We start from the raw sequence: 17,473 nt of genomic DNA, 5'->3' as shown, positions 1-17,473 counted from the left end.
CTTCATATTCTAGCTAGCCCGTACCCTAGATTTCGAAACTATTAAAGATTTATCATGTTTTCATTGTTGAATGCTTGAGTAATTTGATGATTATGATAGATTTGGAAGGTTTGATGTTAGATTAATAGCTTTTGTAAAGTGATTTTTGACAAAAATGTCAAAAAGGGATTAAATTGAAAAAATGTGAAATGTGGTGGTTAAAAGTGTGAATAAATTGAAAATATGGGCTGCTAGTAACATGAATTAAATTTGGCTAAGCATGAGTTTGTACAACTTGCATGAATTTGTGATTTTGTGTAAGGACTAAATTATAAAAATGTGAAAGTTTAAGGGCTAATGTGTAAGATAGCTCAAATATATTTTTTGGATTGAATTGAATAAATAGAGGAATAAATAAGCTGATTTTGATTACTTATAGATCAAGAAAAGAGGAATTCAGACTTAGATCGAGGAAAAAATAAAGTAATTGAATAGTCGGTCCGTTTCGTTATTTCCATATACGAGGTAAGTTCGTATAATTGAACTTGAATGTGTATTTATTCAATTGATGGATGGTATTGAGATTTTATTTATCCTATGGCTAAATGTAGTGAATTTGATTTAAATGTACGGTTTAAGTTGACAAGATATTGAATAAGACCATAGCTGGGCTATAGCAATCGGATAATAAGACCATAACCGGGTTATGGCATGTGAATGTAAGACCACGGCAAGGCCTTGGTAATGTTTGTGTAAGACCATAGTTTGACTATGGCATCGAAAAATTAATGTACTCATATTGTAAATATTTATAAGTTGGAGTGGTTTGATAAGAGAATTGATAAGAAATAGATATGTATTGGTACAAGTACGTACGAAAATTAAATTGAGTATTGAATCCATGAATTTGTGAGTTCATGATCATTGTAGGAATGAATATGTAATAATATTGTGCCTAATGGTTTGGTAGTATATTCTGTTATATTACCTAAATTGTGATTGAATGGAAAATTTGGTTGATGATTATGTGTTAGGCTGTTGGGCCAAATTGAGTTGTAACATATCTCATTTTGCTTACTTAAATTGTGGTTCAACGAATATGAGAAAAAGGTAAAGGTCAGCAAATTCTTTGATTAGAATGGATATTGAAAGCATGTAAAGAATATGAGTTGTTAGATGATACTAACATGCTTAGACACATGCTTGAAAATGTGAATGCACTAAGTAGTGGGTACTTATGCTATGATGTTTTGAGATGAATTGCTAGTTTATGTGATACCTAAAATTGAAAGGTTAATGTTGTTAGGCTAAGGCCAAGATATATTGAATTGGATAAAGAGGATTATGCTTACAAAGTGAAGTTATAAGCTTTAATTTTTTTGAATTACGAACTTACTAAGCATTCTATGCTTACTTTGTGTTAACTTCTTTGTGTTTATAGATATCGGAAGGTCGTTAGGGTTGCAAGGTGTCGGAGACATCATCACACTATCTATCGGCTATTTTGGTACTCATGGTTTTATACTTTCAATTACAATGGCATGTATAGGTCATTTTGGCTAATGATAGCCTACATGTTTTGTTAATGATGGATCTTAGCCATGTGATTTGGCTTATCTTGGTATGTATATGTATATTCATGTGTTACTGTTCCTTGGTGATGTGGTTCATAATTTCTTATGAATGTGAAATTGGTATGATTTGAGTTGGCAAAATATGATATTATAAGCAAGTTAGTTGTTGGTATTGGAATAGCATGATTTAGGCTTGGTTGAGATTGGCTTGAATGCCTATTGATGATATGGTTATATGCTATTTTGTATGCTTAGGTTGATGCATGTTTGGGTGAGAAATGTGGCTTGAAACATAGCTTATTTTTTTCCATACGGGTAAAGACACGGGCGTGTGTCTCAGCCGTGTGTGACACACAGCTTGTTAACACGATCGTGTGTCCCCTGATGTTGAATTTAAAATAAAGTCAGTATGCTCCACATGGCACACGGCATCACACACGGGCGTGTGATTAGCCGTGTGGCACAAGTCAGTATACCCCCTAATTGGCACACGGCCTAGTACAAGGGCGTGTGACTTGGCCATAGTACATAAGTCAGTATACCCTACAGGTTTGGCACGGCCTAGCACACTGGCGTGTGAGGCCACTTCGAAGGGCACATGGGCTAGACATACAGGCGTGTGGTTTTCCGTGTGATCTAAGTCAGTAACCTCACTTGTTTGGACACGGGGTACGACACGGGTTTAGACACGGCCATGTGCTCCCATTTCGAATGTTCACACGGCCTGTGACACAGGCGTGTCTGGTGGCCATGTGACACACACGGGCGTGTATCCCCTGTTTTGAGAAATATTTTCAAAGTTTCATGAAATTTTCTTCAGTTATCGGTTTAGTCCCGAACCATTCCCAAAGCATGTTTAGGGCCTCGCAAGCTCGTATTAGGGACAAATTGATTGAGATTGATTGATGAATGCTTGAATTTAGATAATGTATGCTTAATGGATGTTTAATTGTATTGTAAGTCCGGTAATGTTCTGTAACCCTGTTCCAGTATTGAATACGGATAAGGGATGTTATAATGTTCATTCTTGTCGATTTTGAATTAAAGGTAATTACTTAGATAAAGGGAAATACCTATGTTTTCATGCTTTAAAAATGTTCGACTTAGATTGTTTGAATTTTTAGTGCTCTTTTAGTTGAATTATCAATGTATGATTATTTGTGAATTATGAAAAAACATTATTGATGAGAATTATAAGTTGAGAAAGATTAATTTTTAATTGTTAGTTGAGTATTTTGCTTGAGGACAAGCAAACGCTTAAGTGTGGGTATATTTGATAAGCAATAAAAGTAACATGTTTTTAGTCTCATTCTTGATGTTTTTTTGGATGATTTATTATGTAAATTAGTGAATTAGATGCTCCTAATCCTTTCAATTCATGTTTGCATACGGGAGCGGAAGAAATGAAAAATGGGCCAAAATCAGACAAAAAGAGCTGTTTCCAGGATTCACACGGCCTGGGCATTTCCATATGGGCTGGCCACTTGCCCGTGTGAGACACATGGGCTGGCCACACGCCTATGTGCCAGCTCATGTCGATATCATTCCCTTTTTTCTCAAACACACGAAAAACCCCAATTTTTAGGTTTTCTGAGCATTCTAAAGTCTATAAATACATATTAGAAGAAGTCCTAAGGGAGGACGCAGAGAAGAATGAAAAAAAGTCTCGAAGAACGCCATCGGATTCATTTTAGAAGCAGATCTCCTTTAAGATTGAACACCTTCATTCAATTTCTTTAGAATTTTTATTTGGGTTTCTTTATGTCTTGTTGTTTTCCTAACTTTGAGATGATGTTATTCCATATTATGAACTAAATTCCCTAAACACCTAGGGAAGATGAAACCTATATGAATCTTATTTTTTATTTTTGAATTACATGATAAATACTTGATTCTTGTTCTCAATTATGTATGCTTATTTCGTGTTTTAATATTTTCAGGATATTAATTCATACTTAATGTGCTTATTTCACTAGAGCAAAAGTCTTTGGTTAAAAGTAGATCTAGCATAATTGAGTAGAGTTACATGCAATCCCAGAAATAGGATGACAAAAATCTATCAAATTAGAGTCAAATCTAATAGGGGAATCCATAGATCGAGTTATTGCGACAATAGGGGTTTTAATTAAAAAGAGATTTCAATCAATTAACCTAGAGTCAGTTGTTCTTATTCACGAAAGAGATATTAACATAATTTAGGGATTTCTACGGATCAAGGTGCAAGTGAATAAATCGTTTAATTCAGATTCAGAATAATAAGTGAAGTCTAGGTGGATTCTTTCCTGGGTATTGTCTATCTCATTGGTTTATTCGATTATTTTCTTACTTCGTTCTCTGTTGTGTTCTTTGTAATTAGTTTAGTTAATTTTAGATTAAAAACAATTCCTTCAATTTATCGGCTAGATAATCGAAAAATAGTAAGTACAGTACTTTTAGTCCTTGTGGATATGATATTCTCGACTCACCGTAGCTATACTATTATTCGATAGCTGTGTTTGCCTTTGTCGTAATTTTAGTTAGTTTAGTGACCATCAAAATTACAACCATATAAGAAGTCTCAACAGGCACAAAGCCTCGAGTGTTAGTAGTGAAATCGGATTCCAAGCCATCTCCCTTCGACGAAGTTCCGCCGTCGCTCGAAGGACCCGCCACCGCGTCCATCGCCCCTCCAAGAATCTGCCACCCCCTCTGCCGCCGCTAATGTTTTTGGAGTTGCTGAGCTGGATAAGGACTTGTTGCGTCAGATATGTATGCAGATAATCAAGGATGCGTTTCTAACGTCTTGTGGTCACAACTTTTTCCATACTTGTATTACAACTCATCTTCGGAGTAAGAGCGATTGCCCTTCTAGCTCTCAATTTCTCATTAACAATTAGCTTTTCCCTAACGTGTTGCTCAATAAGGTTTTTGATTTCATTTTTCTTAGCTCGAACTTTGTATTTTATCCCGTTTCCCAATAAGTATGACAGAATTAATTTCATAATAAGAGTTATCGGAGCTTCTGTTTATACAATTCCTTAAATATTCGACTTAGATATGATCGGAATCATCTATCTACTAGAAAGCACCAATCATTTTCGATGTCTTCTAACTCAAATTTTGTACTTAGTCAAGAGGAATAGTTGCATGATTCTTAATTTAGCTTATGTTTTACAATATTTTTCTCATGCTTTCGCTATGTACTTAGGATAGTTGTAATCCTTTTAGCTTTTTAATTAGAGGGTTGTACAATTGATTTTTGTGATTCTCATACTTCTTTTTTTACCTTTTGGAATTTAATACTCCTAGCTATTCGAATTCTTAGTCCAAAAAGCTACAGCTAATGGTTAAGAAGTAAAAATGAACATTGAACAATTGAAAATTTAGAATACCACAATAAATGTGAAACCTTGTTTTGGTTTGGTTTTAGATTTAGTTATCTTGTGACGATGACTACAATGTTTCATAAATAGGGAAGTTAAACTGTTTTTTTTTTAACAATGCAAGTACAAGATAATTCGTATCTTGAAACGTTCTATTTCTACACCAGTTATACACTTTCTCTGTACCCTTTTGTAGCTTTTGAAGAAGACTTCAGCTTGTCAAATATCAAAAACTGCTTCCCTCGTGGAACAGTTTTGTGATGCATTAAAGTAGGTTAGTGATAAACCGTAATATATACATATTTTTACCCCATGCTTGGCATATTTATGGATGATTTTTCCTTGATTTCATTGAATTCAATGCTCCTAATCCTTTAAATTCTTTTTTATACTTAGGTGAGCATAGGAAGGCGAAAAAAGTAAGAAACGGACCAAAAACGGACCAAATGGGCTTAAAAAAGTGTTTCACATGGCCAAAGCACTTACACACGGGTGATCCACACGCCCGTGTGAGTCACACGGGAAGGCCACACACCCGTGTGACATGACTGTGTCGACAAAAAATCAACTCAGTAGTACACACGGCTTAAGCACCTTCACACGGGCGTGGCACACAGCTATGTCTCTGCCAAGCCCAAGCCTAATTCTGTTCAAAAAAGGGCACTTTTGAGGGTTTTAAAGCATTCTAAAGCCTATATAAACACCCTAAAAGAGGATTAGAGGGGACACACAGAATTGGAGCCAGAAAATACTCAAGAACAGCCATCACAATCACCTCAGAGCCAGGATTTACATCAAGACTGAAGATTTCCATCCAAGTTCCTAGAAGTTCTTTGGGTTTCTTTATGTTTTGTTGTTTTCCAAACTTTGAGATGTTTTCCATTATTATTATGAACTAAACTCCCTAAATACCTAAGGGAGATGAACCTATGACGACTCGTATTACTATTTGAATTATATGATAAAGACTTATTCTTATTCTTAATTGTGAGTTCTTAATTTTTGTTTTAATATTCCAAGGTATTAATTCAGGTTTTGATGTGCTTATTCAGTGGAGCAAAAGTCCCTGTTTAAGAATAGATCATTCATAATCAAGCGGAGTTGAATGTAATCCTAGAGATAGGACGACATAAATCTGTCGGATTAGAGTCAAATCTAATAAGGGAATCCATAGATCAAGTTAATGTGACAATAGGGGTTTTAATTAGAAAAGGGATTTCAATTAATCAACCTAAAGTCAGTTATTCTTAGTCTCGAGAGGGATATTAACATAAATTAGGGATTTTTACGGATTAAGTTAAGTGAATAAATTGTCTAATTCAGAAGTAATAAGTGAAGTCTAGGTGGGTTCTTCCTTGGGTATTGTCTTCTCTATCAGTTTTTCCCAAAGTATTTTCCAAAATTCATCTTTGTCGTAATCTTAGTTAATTAGAAAAATAGTTTTAGTTTAAAAACACACTTTAATTATTAGGCTAGATAATAAAAAGATAGTAATTACTAGTACTTTTAGTCCTCGTGGATACGATATTTCCGATCTCACCATAACTATACTACTGTTCGATAGGTGCACTTGCCTTAAGTCAAATTTTTAGTTAGTTACATGAACACCAAGTTTTTGGCATCGTTTCCGGGGACTAAGATATTAAGAACGCTTAATTTTTATTACTTTAGCAATTATTATTTTTAATTCTATTTAATTTTGTTTACTAAATTTTCTTTTATTTTCTTCTGACAGGTTTTTATAGTTTATGAATAGAAGAAACCCGTCGGGACCATTAATTTTTGATAGTGAGATCGAAAGCATAGCTTGTAGAAACCAAAGAGAAATAAGGCGAAGCCTAAGATACATAGAGGAAGAGCAAAAGGACGATATTCACACCATAACCGAGGAGATGGCTAAAAATCAGGAAAATCAGGAAGCCTACTCTTCGTACTATGTATGATTATGCTAAACCTAATTTAACAGGAACTGAATCGAGTATAGTTAGACCTGCTGTTGCTGTAAATAATTTTGAACTGAAACCTAACACGATTCAAATGATACAACAGTTTGTTCAGTTTGATGGTTTGCAGGAAAAGGATCCAAACACTCATTTAGCGAATTTTCTGGAACTCTACGATACATTTAAAATTAATGGCATTTCTGATGATGCCATTGGCCTTCGATTATTCCCCTTTTCATTAAGGAATAAGGCTAAACAGTGGTTGAACTCCATACCACGAGGGTCAATCACTACTTGGGAACAAATGACCAAAAAATTTTTACTTAAATATTTTCCGCCGGCTAAAACGGCTAAATTGAGGAATGATATCTCTTCTTTTGTGCAGGGATCTAGAAATTCTTTATGATGCATGGGAGAGATACAAGGACCTATTGAGAAGGTACCCTCACCATGGGTTACCTTTATGGTTACAGGTTTAGACTTTTTACAACAGTGTGAACCCCTCAACAAGGCAACTTATCGACGTAGCCGCCGGTGGAACTTTAAACAACAAAACACCTGAAGAGGCTTATGAATTTATTGAAGAGATGTCACTGAATAACTATCAGTGGCAAGTCATGAGAACAAAGTCGACAAAAGCAGTTTGTGTTTTCAACCTCGACGCGGTCATTATGCTATCAAACCAGGTAGAACTTTTAAATAAAAAGATTGATGGTTTATATGGTTCTACTTAGGTACATCCAGTGATAAGGTGTGATTCAAATGGAGGAATGCACAACCCAGATTATCCACCCTTCAACCCTGGCACCGAGGAGGAACAAGTCCACTATATGGGTAATAACTCAAGACCTTAAAATAACCCGTATAGTAACACTTATAATGCAGGTTGAAGGAACCATCCCAATTTCTCGTGGGGTAGTCAAGGAAATCAAAGGCCACAACATCCTCTGGGTTTTCAGCAACCACCTTACCAGCAGGAAAAGAAATTGAACCTTGAGGAGATGCTTACAAAATTCATAGCGATATCTGAAACACGTTTCCAAAACACCAAGACAGCTCTTAAAAATCAGTAAACTCAATTCAAGGGCTCGAGAATCAAATAGGCCAGTTGGCAAAGATGATTTTCGAACGACCACAAGGTAGCTTGCCGAGTAATACTGAAAATAACCCAAGGGAGCAGCTTAATGCAATTACTGTTTGAGATGAAGAAGGGTTAGTTGAAACTGAACCAGAACTGAAACACAGATTTGTGGTAAGTAAAGGTAAAGATGAGGTGGACCACATCGAACAAAAATTGGTAAGTAGAGAATATAAACCTCGTGTACCATATCCCAATGTGACAAGGAAAGACCACACAGACGAACAATTTGGTAAATTCCTTAAATTATTAAAGAAATTACATATTAACTTACCGTTTATTGAAGCTCTTTCGCAGATGCCAAATGCAGTTAAATTTCTAAAGGAGCTTTTAGCAAGTAAGTGAAAGTTGGATGATACGTTGCATGTGGAGTTAAGCGCAGTTTGCTCAGCCATTCTACAGAATAAGCTACCCAACAAATTGAAAGATCTAGGGAGTTTTATGATTCCTTGTTTAATTGGTAGTTTAGATGTTAAGAATGCATTGGCTGATTTAGGGGCGAGCACTAATGTCATGCCCTATAAAATGTTTAAACAACTAGGTCTTGGGAAACCCAAACAAACTAGGATGAGCATTCAGTTAGCAGATAAAACCATTAGATTTCCTAGGGGCATCATTGAAGACGTACTTGTCAAAATCGATAAATTTATATTCCCAATTGATTTTGTTGTTCTAGACATGGAAGAGGATAGTGACATGCCTTTGATTTTAGGACGACCCTTTTTAGCAGCTGCTAGAACTATTATTGATGTTGGTACAGGTGAACTCACACTTCGTGTGGGTGATGAAACAATCACTCTTCAAGCTCGTAATTCGAGTAGCACATTGAATATTAAGGGTGGTTGTATAAATCATGCTACTAATACTGATCATGTGGTGCAACCTTCTTTGCAGAAAACACGTTCGAAGAGCATAAATGAGCCATGTTCAAGTAAAAAAAGGACCCATCTATGAAGAGCAAAGGCTACAGATCGAGGAACTAGATGAATGGAGGACACAAAAACTGAGAACACACGATAAACCAAAACTACGCCATGACAGACTCAATGTTTTATCAAATCAATTTAAGGTTGGAGATAAAGTACTATTAGATGTAGCAGACCCTCGTATTGCCACTTCTAAACCTAATGGAACAATCCCTTTTACGGTACTTAACATTTTCCCATACGGTACAGTCGAGGTAACTTATTCCAAATTCGGCACTTTTAAGGTAAATAGTACTCGTCTAAAACCTTATTTTGATAAGATTGATAGTAGGAATGAGGAGTGTAAACTCCTCGAACCACCATGACTATGCAACAGAGAGGTAAGTCAAGCTCAGACTCTAAATAAACGTTTCACGGGAGGCAACCCGAGCACTATCACCACTAAGTAGTTCATTTTTGCTATTTTTAATGTTTTTGTGCAGGTACAGCGGCCCACACAGCCTGGACACATGGGCATGTCCTTGGCCGTGTGGAAACAGGGGTACAAAATCCCCAAATATCGAGCCACATAGTCATTAACCCGATCCACACAACCGTGTGACACACATAACCTGGACACACGGGCGTGTTCTAGGCCGTGTGCAAACTGGAGCTAAATTTTCAAATTTAAATAAGTCATAGAGCCACACGGGCGAGGCACACGACTGTGTGTTCGGACACACGGGCGTGTGAGACACCACACGGGTGTGGAAGAACTGACAAACATTGCATACGGTCATGCGATACGACCGTGTTAACCACACAGCCGGGATACATGGGCGTGTCCATAGGCCGTGTGATGAATAGTTATAAAATTTTCACGATTAACACGGGCTCAAATCGATCCACACAGGCGTGTGACACGGTCGTGCGGCCCAACACGGGTTTCACACGGCCGTGCCCCATTTTAAACCCCCCAACCTCCTCTACGACCGTGCCTCTCCCTCCTCCGGCCATCACCCACCACCGTTCGAACCCCTTCCCTTTCTCTTCTCTTCCTTTCTTTTTCTTTCTTTCTCTCTTCTTTCTTTCTTTCCTCCTTCTTTCCCTTTCTTCTTCCCTCTTCTTTTCTCCCCATTTCTCTCCTAAACACTGCGGGCCGCACGGCCTACTTCCCACGGCCGTGCCCTCTTCCAACCGACCACCGCCACAGAGTCCCATCCGACTGACCACTGCCCCGTAGGGTCCTTATTCTTTCTTTATTTTTTTCATTCTTTTATTCATCATTTATTTTCTTTCTTTACTATTTATTTATTATTTGATTTCCAACTTATGCATTAGGTGATGTTTAGATAATTATAGTTAGTTCTCCATATTTTAATAATGCCATTCTCTTTTATTTGTTACAATATACTTATGTTTACTTTCATTTCATGTTTAGTTACAACCATAGTGTTCCTTTCACTGTTTTGATTTATCTCAGGCTACTATTTCAATTCTTTGCTTATAGGTTACGAGTCAATTATTTTGTCTATTATTCTTAGAAGTTTTTAGCTCGGAACTATTTTTCTATCTTATTTTCATTCTAGTTTTAAGTTTTTTTTAGGACTATTGATCTAGGCATACCGGAACCTTTAATTACGTACTTCCTTATTTATTGCTTAATGTTCTTCCCTTTTCAGATTGATTATGACAAACACACCAGGTAAGAAAACTGCTATCCCCACTTCAAAAAAGTGAAAGGGTTCTAGCGCAATCTCCTCGAGCGCCTCGACCGAGACTCGTCATCCTCTACTTCGATTCTCCTCCAGGCCACAAGATGACTTGTTCCAGCTTCTTCGAGTACGACCATTGGGAATGGGCCGGTGCATTGATTGGGCCGCTGATAAACCGTAATTTATACATATTTTTACCCCATGCTTAACAAATGTTATGGATGATTTTCCATTAGAATTGGTGAATTTGATGCTCTTAATGCTTTAATTTCATGTTTTATACTTCGAAAAGCATAGGAGAGCAAAAGGAACGAGAAACGGGCCAAAATAGAGAAAATGGGCCAAAGTACGAAATTAACATGGCCTAGACCTCCTCACACGGGCAAACCACACGGTCGTGTCAATTTGGCAGACTCGAGCACGACCTGAAGTAATCACACACGGGCGTGTCCCTACCGAGCCCAAGTTATGTCCAATTCGAAAAAGGCTAATTTTGAGGGCTCTTAGGCATTCCAAAGCCTATAAATACACCCTAGAGGAGGAAGAAAAGGGAGACACAGAATAGGGAGTAAGGAATTACTCCAAAGAAGTCGATTGATCCATCTCAGAAGCTGGATTCACCATCAAGACTGAAGATCTCTCCTCAATTTCTCCTTAAGGAGTTTTAGGTTTTCTTTATGTTTTGTATTCTTTATTATTCTGAGATGTTCTCTTATTTAGTTATGAACTAAAACCCCTAAATACCTAAGGGGAATGAAACCTAAGACGAATCTTGTTATTATTTTCTAAATTGTATGATAAATATTTAACTTGTTCTTAATTATGTGTTCTTAATTCTTGTTTTGATATCCCAGGATACTGATTCAAGATAAGCTCTTATTCAGAGGAGGAATAGACCCTGTCTAAGAATACATTTTTCATAATTAAGCAGAGTTGTTTGCATGCCTAGACATAGGGTGACAAGATTTTTCCGGATTAGAGTGAAACCTAATAAGGGGATCCATAGATCGAGTTAATGCAACCCTAAGGTGTTAATTAGAGAAAGGTCTCAATTATTCAATCTAGGGATTAGACGTTATTAGTCTTGAATAGCGATAATAACATAACTTAGGGATCTCTACAGAACAAGTTAAATGAATAAATCGTCTGATTTGGAGCCAAAATAACAAGTACAGTCTAGGTAAATTTTTCCTTAGGTATTGTCTTAATTCAATCGATTTTCCCAAAAGCAATTCCCCAATTCCATTCTCTATTCCTTTGGGTACTAGTACTTTTAGTTCCTTTGGGTTCGACAATCCGGTCTTGCTAAAACTGTACTACTGTTCGATAGGTACAGTTGCCTATATCGCGATAATAGTTAGTTTCAAGAATGAGTAATTATAAATATTTAAAACCTATCACGAAATCACGTGATCAAGTTTTTGGTGACATTGCCAGGGAACTAAGATATTAGGAACGCTTAATTTTTATTATTTTAGCCATTTATTTTTCTTGCAATTTAATTTAATTTTTTTATTATTATTACTTATTTTTTTCCTTCTCTTGGCAGGTTTTTATAGTTTATGACTAGAAGAAACCCGTCAGGACCATTACTTTTTGACGAAGAAATCAATCGCACAGTTCGCAGAAACCAAAGAGAAATAAGGCTAAGCTTAAGATACACAGAGAACAAGTAAGAGAATGATATTCAAACCCCAACCGCAGAAATGGTTGAAAACCAAGACAATTAGCTACCTCCTGCAATTGCGGTTAATCAAAATCCTGCTACACGCACTATGTATGATTATGCTAAACCTTGTTTAACAGGAACTGAATTGAGCATAGTTAGACCTGCTATAGCTGCAAATACTTTTGAACTAAAACCTAACACTATTCAAATGATACAGCAATTTGTTCAATTTGATGGTTTGCAGGATGAGGATCCCAACGCTCATTTAGCCAACTTCTTAGAACTATGCGATACATTTAAAATTAATGGTGTTTTTGATGATGCCATTCGTCTTCGGCTATTCCCTTTTTCATTGAGGAACAAAGATAAACAGTGGTTGAACTCGTTACCACGAGGGTCAATTACTACTTGGGAGCAAATGACCGAAAATTTTTACTAAAATATTTTCCACCGGCTAAAATGGCTAAATTACGTAATGATATCTCTTCTTTTATGCAGATGGATTTAGAAACACTCTACGATGTATGGGAGAGATACAAGGACCTTTTGAGAAGGTTCCCTCACCATGGTTTACCGCTTTGGCTACAGGTTCAAATGTTCCATAATGGTCTGAATCCTTCGACTCGACAAATGGTTGACGCAGCTGCTGGCGGAACCATCAATAATAAAACACCTGAAGATGCTTATGAGTTTATAGAGGAGATGTCACTGAATAACTATCAGTGGCAAGTCATGAGGACAAAGCTAACGAAAACAGACGGTATTTATAATGTCAATTCGGTCACCATGCTCTCTAATCAGGTAGAACTCTTGAATAAGAAAATTGATGGTTTTCTTAGTTCTTCACAGGTTCACCCAGTAATGCAAAGCGAAGCAAGTAGAGGTGGAACAAGCCATTCGGAATATCAACCTTATAGCCACAACATGGATAACGAGCAATTAAATTACATGGGTAACAATCCTTGACCTCAAAACAATCCATATAGTAACACTTACAATGCAGGTTGGAGGAACCACCCCAATTTCTCGTGGGGCGGTCAAGGAAATCAAAGACCACAACATCCTCCGGGTTTCAACAGCCACCCTATCAACAGGAAAAGAAACCGAACCTTGAAGAGATGCTCACAAATTTTATCTCGGTGTCAGAAACCCATTTCCAGAACACCGAGACAGCACTTAAAAATCAACAAGCGTCGATCCAAGGGCTCGAAACTCAGATAGGCCAGCTTTCCAAACTAATCTCTGAATGACCACAAGGTAGCTTGCCAAGTAATACTAAACCCAACCCAAGGGAACAGCTCAACGCAATTAATATTCAAGATAACGAAGGAGTCGTTGAGCCTGAGCAAGAACCGAGGCAAGAATCTGTGGTAAGCAAAGGTCAAGGTGAGGTAGGTTATAATAAAAACAAAACGGTGAATGTCGAATATTAACCTCGTGTGCCATACCCCAACGCGACAAGAAAAGACCGCTCAGATGAACAATTTGGTAAATTCCTTAAACTCTTAAAAAATTTACATATTAACTTGCTGTTTATTGAAGCCCTATCGCAGATGCCAAACGCAATGAAATTTTTAAAGGGGCTTTTAGCAAATAAGCGGAAGTTAAAAACGGCATCACATGTGGAGCTAAACGCAGTGTGCTCAGCTATTTTGCAAAATAAGCTACCGAACAAATTAAAAGATCCAGGGAGTTTTACGATTCCTTGCTTAATTGGTAGTTTAGATGTTAATAATGCATTAGCTGATTTAGGGGCTAGTATCAACGTCATGCTTTACAAAATATTTAAGCAACTAGGTCTCGGGAAACCCAAAAGACTAGGATGAGCATTCAATTAGCAGATAAAACTATAAGATTCCCTAGGGGTATTATTGAAGATGTGCTAGTTAAAATCGATAAATTTATATTTCCCATTGACTTCATTATTCTAGACATAGAGGAGGATAGCAACACTCCTTCAATTCTAGGAAGGCCCTTTTTAGCAACTACTAAAACAATTATTGATGTTGGCACAGTGAGCTCACGCTTCGTGTGGGAGACGAAACAATCACCCTTCAAGCTCGCAATTCTGGCAACACATCGGAAATTGAAGGTGATCATCTAAACCCTTCTATTAAAACTGACCATATGATACAACCCACTTTGTAGGAGATAAGTCTGAAGGAAGTACATGATCTATTCTCAAACAACAGTAGAGGACCTATTCATGAAGAACGAAGGCTGCAAATAGAGGAGCTAGATGAATGGCGAACACATAAACTGAGAACACACGATAAACCAAAACTACTCCAGAACGAGCTCGATACCTCTCCAAATCAACTTAAGGTTGGAGATAAAGTCTTATTAGATGCCGCCGATCCTCACATTGTCACTACTACACCGAATGAAGAAATCCCTCTTACAGTACTTAGTATTTTCCCATTCGGTACAGTCAAGGTAAGTCACCCCAAGTTCGGCACTTTTAAGGTAAACAACACCCATCTAAAACCTTATTTTGATGAGATTGATAGCAGGAATAAGGAGTATAAACTCCTCAAACCACCATAATCATTCAACGGAGAGGTAAGTCAAGCCTAGACTATAAATAATCGCTTCTCGGGAGGCAACCCAAGCACTAACTGTATTAACTTCTTTAAAATTTAGTCTTCAACATCTAACTTACTAACAGAGCACCTAAATACAGGTTTTCCACAAGGACACGACCAAGAGCACGGGCGTGCTTAGGGCTGTGTGAAAATAGGGCAACGATTTTCCCAAACACGGGCTACGATAAAATGCCATGGCTGTACGACATGGCCGTGGTCGAACCTATCAAAACAACACGGGCGTACGACATGCTCGTGTGGAAGAACTGTGGGTAAAACTTTCAAATTAACACGGGCATGGGTTTTCATACACAGGCGAGGGAGAAACGAACAACGCCAGACACGGCCGTGCGACACGGCCGTGTGCACCTACACCCTCAAGGAACATGGGCGTTTACTAACTGTCAGAGGCATCCAAATTCAAAATTCGCGAATCACACGGGCTAAAATTGGGGAACACGGGCATGTTACCTGGTCGTGCGCCCCTAAATGTATAAATACCCTGCACTATTCATTGTCTTTCCCACTCAAAAACCCTAACCCTACCCGCTGCAATTCCACACGGCCTCCTTGCCACCCCCGTGCACTGCCTCCAACTCTATTTTTGACGCCCATTCTCCTCTTTCTAGCGTTTGTTCACTCTTTTCTCATTTATTCTTACTAATTTCTAGGGCTATTTATCATAATAATATGAAAATTTTCATCTTTCTTATTCTTATCATACAAATGTTATATCTAGAATAGTTATTATCTTTCTCATGTTAAAATTCTTACTCATTATATGATTTCTCTACTTTATTTGATTATTTTAAAGTAAATATTCACGATTAGAATAATATATATACTCATGCCTTTAGTGTTAACATTTTTCATCCGTCACACATATTGCATTCCATGAAATTCGTTGCCATTTTTATGTCATACAATTTATTGCTTTGATTAACTTATTAGTCTTAGTAGTTGCTGAAATTATGATTGTTATTTTCAAATTATCTTCATTTTACTTTGATCATTCCTCAAAATGAATTAATGGTTTTTGATCGCAGGTACCATGTCGTCTTCACGAGGAAAGAAAACTATCTATTTCAAATAAACGGAAGGGAGCGTCATCTTTCGCGGGTCCAACCACGAAAATTCATCACCCTCTCCTACAGTTCCTCTGTGGGCTCCAAGAAGAACTTTTCCAAATCCTTCGGGCTCGACCTTTAATTGCGGGCCGCTGCATCGACTGTGCTACGGTAGAACAAGTTCAATTGACTAAAGCGATTCGGGCCCTTCTAACCACCAACCCTTAGGAGCTGTTCTTTGGGATCATCGAGCCAACATACTTTGAGATCACAATGGAACTATGCTCAATGTTCCATCTTTAGACCGTAATGACGAACTACGATGATCCCGGCACGGTCCAATTTCGCTTAGGTAAATTAGTCTACCAACATGCTCTCACTCGGCACATACATTTCTCTCCCTCGAAGTGCTGGCACACTTTGGCCCCTGGTGCAGCCTCCTACAATCCTAGCCGCTCCAAGGCATCAGTTCTCCCTCCATCTCTAAGGTACCTACACGCCATTTTGGCTCACAAGATTATAGGACAGCGAGAGAGCACTGGCATCGTCAACACTAACGATGCCTACTTCTTATGGTGTATGTCGCACGGGCACGTCATCGACCTTGCCTATTTCATCGCCCTCGCGATTCAGCACCAGACGGAGCGGCATAGGAAGGGGGTCATCTCCATTGGCCCCTATGTTACTCGGTTGGCTCGCCACTTCAGGCTCCTCAGCACCGCGGCCCAAGAATCATCCCTTACCTTCATCGGCCAGATGTCTCCACAAGGCATCTCGAGCATGCTTAACATGAGGATGATCGAGAGGCGCTGAAGAACCTACCCTCCCCAATATCGTCTCGCCCAATCTACTGAGGAGGAGGCCTACGAGGACATTCCTGATGATGTCCCTCTACAGCACGAGGACCCACCGACTCAGCCACCACCACCCTCTGGTCCAGTTCATGCGGCGGCTTCATATGCTGACATCTGTGAGCTCCTCACTCGATTCGAGCAGCAGTGTTTTCAATGATTTGACAACATTGATGCTACTCTACAGTAGATTTGTCAACACCTCCACATCTCATTGCTAGTCCCACCTCGCGAACCATCCAGCGATGAAGATGTTTAAAAACATTTATTTATTATTTTATGTTTTTAATTTTTATTAAAACTACTTTTAATTTTTATTAGATTTTAGAATTTTATTTTTAATTATCAATTTTGGTTATTTCTTTATGAGTAATTATTCTTCCTAATATCCCCTAAAAAGTTCCTGATTTTATCACAATTATTAGAGCTCTTAAGCTCATCATCGCATAGGAACTAACAACTCCACCGGGAAAGGTTCTTCACGACTGTCATTTCCTGATCGACCACAACCATAGCTACCACTAGATATAATATCCTTTTGGCACAGGACTTATGGACTAATGAACCTCTACGACCGCTGGAGTATCCTCCTCCACTCTCGAACCGATTAGTCTCCAAAACTCTAATTCGAGGAATTCATCACACAGGAAGTTTCACTTCTCTCCCTATCTTATTTTTATATTCT

General features: G+C 38.0%; 2 non-coding genes across 2 annotated transcripts; both read right to left on the bottom strand.

The window, feature by feature from the left end:
- Positions 1–7,210: 7,210 nt before the first annotated feature.
- Positions 7,211–7,315, bottom strand: LOC121204222 (small nucleolar RNA R71). The gene has a single exon (XR_005899151.1). It is a non-coding gene; the product is annotated as a small nucleolar RNA R71 (small nucleolar RNA).
- A 5,435-nt stretch (positions 7,316–12,750) lies between these two features.
- On the bottom strand, positions 12,751–12,857 carry LOC121204259 (small nucleolar RNA R71). Its single transcript, XR_005899187.1, has one exon. It is a non-coding gene; the product is annotated as a small nucleolar RNA R71 (small nucleolar RNA).
- Positions 12,858–17,473: the final 4,616 nt, after the last annotated feature.

The sequence above is a fragment of the Gossypium hirsutum genome, chromosome A07, assembly GCF_007990345.1.
Source record: "Gossypium hirsutum isolate 1008001.06 chromosome A07, Gossypium_hirsutum_v2.1, whole genome shotgun sequence".
Classification (NCBI taxonomy): domain Eukaryota; kingdom Viridiplantae; phylum Streptophyta; class Magnoliopsida; order Malvales; family Malvaceae; genus Gossypium; species Gossypium hirsutum.
This window is presented reverse-complemented; position numbering and strand designations above follow the sequence as displayed.